This window comes from Penaeus japonicus, unplaced genomic scaffold (genome assembly GCF_977035675.1).
Source record: "Penaeus japonicus unplaced genomic scaffold, GWHDUDI00000001_assembly GWHDUDI00000030, whole genome shotgun sequence".
Taxonomy (NCBI): domain Eukaryota; kingdom Metazoa; phylum Arthropoda; class Malacostraca; order Decapoda; family Penaeidae; genus Penaeus; species Penaeus japonicus.
The window spans coordinates 29,681,536-29,682,747 of NW_028234432.1; positions in this window are offsets into that span (position 1 = coordinate 29,681,536).

The following is a 1,212-nucleotide window of genomic DNA, read 5'->3' on the forward strand; positions in this document are numbered from 1 at the left end:
ATTACCATTATCACTTTTATTATCATCATCTTCATTATCATCATGATTATTATCATTACCTCTATTACTAGTACTTTTACTGCTACCACTACTATTCCTAAAAACATCAACAAAATAACAATGGGGAAAATAGTAATAACAAGGTGATAGAGACGGAGAAGTAAAAGGTGATAAGAGGAAAAATGATAATAAATGCTAAAAATGAAGAAAAGAAAATCACCCTCACATCGTTCTAAATGTATAAAAAAAGAAAAGAAAAGAAAAGAAAAAAAACGACGGTGTGGCAAACAGTTCAAGACAGCAGTTTAAGGGTTGTGTGTGTGTGGGGGGGGAGGGGGGGTAGAGGAGGGGAGAAACGAGGAAGTAAAGATAGAGAATGAAAGACAGAGAGAAGGCGAGAGAGACAGAAAAAGAGAAATAGTCAGAGAGAAAGAAAAAAAAAGTGAAATAGAGAGCGAGATAGATAGATAGATGAGAGAGAGAGAGAGAGACAGAGACAGAGAGAGAAATAAGATAAAAAGAAACATAACAAGAAAAACAACGCAGGCTGGGAATATGCGGGAGGGGGAGTAACAGGGGGGGAAGGGGGTATGAGATAGAAGTGTGTGTTAACGAAAATAAGAAACAGGCCATTAAGGAAATGTGAAGGAACATCACCCCCCCCCCCACCCATCCCGAGCAAGTCATTTCCGGTCGAGTGGCAGAACAGCGAGCGTAAGGGAGTTATCCTTGAAGCAACCCTGCCATGTGGATTTTCTCCTATGCTTTAGCCATTCTTTCTGAATTGTATTTCTTTCTTACTTTTTCTTTCTCTATTCAATCTGTTTCTCCAACATTATCATCACTCTCGTCTTTATCATTGTTATTGTTATCCATGTTATGATTGTTATCATTATTTCTACTTCCATTCGTGTTGTCATTATCATTATTCCTATTTCGATTCATTTTACTATTTGTTATTAGCATTCATATATATTTTTTTAGTTATATTATCATCATTATCACTATTATCATAACTATCAACATCACTATCATTATTAGATTCTGATTATTATAATAATTATCATTATTATTCCTAACGTCATTATCATAATCAACATTACCATTATTATTGCTTTTGCTGTCCTTTGAAGTGAGGCTGTTGTTTGAGATACGGGTTCCAATCCTTTGTTTAGATTACCTACGGCCGAAAATAAACTTTTCAATTTACCA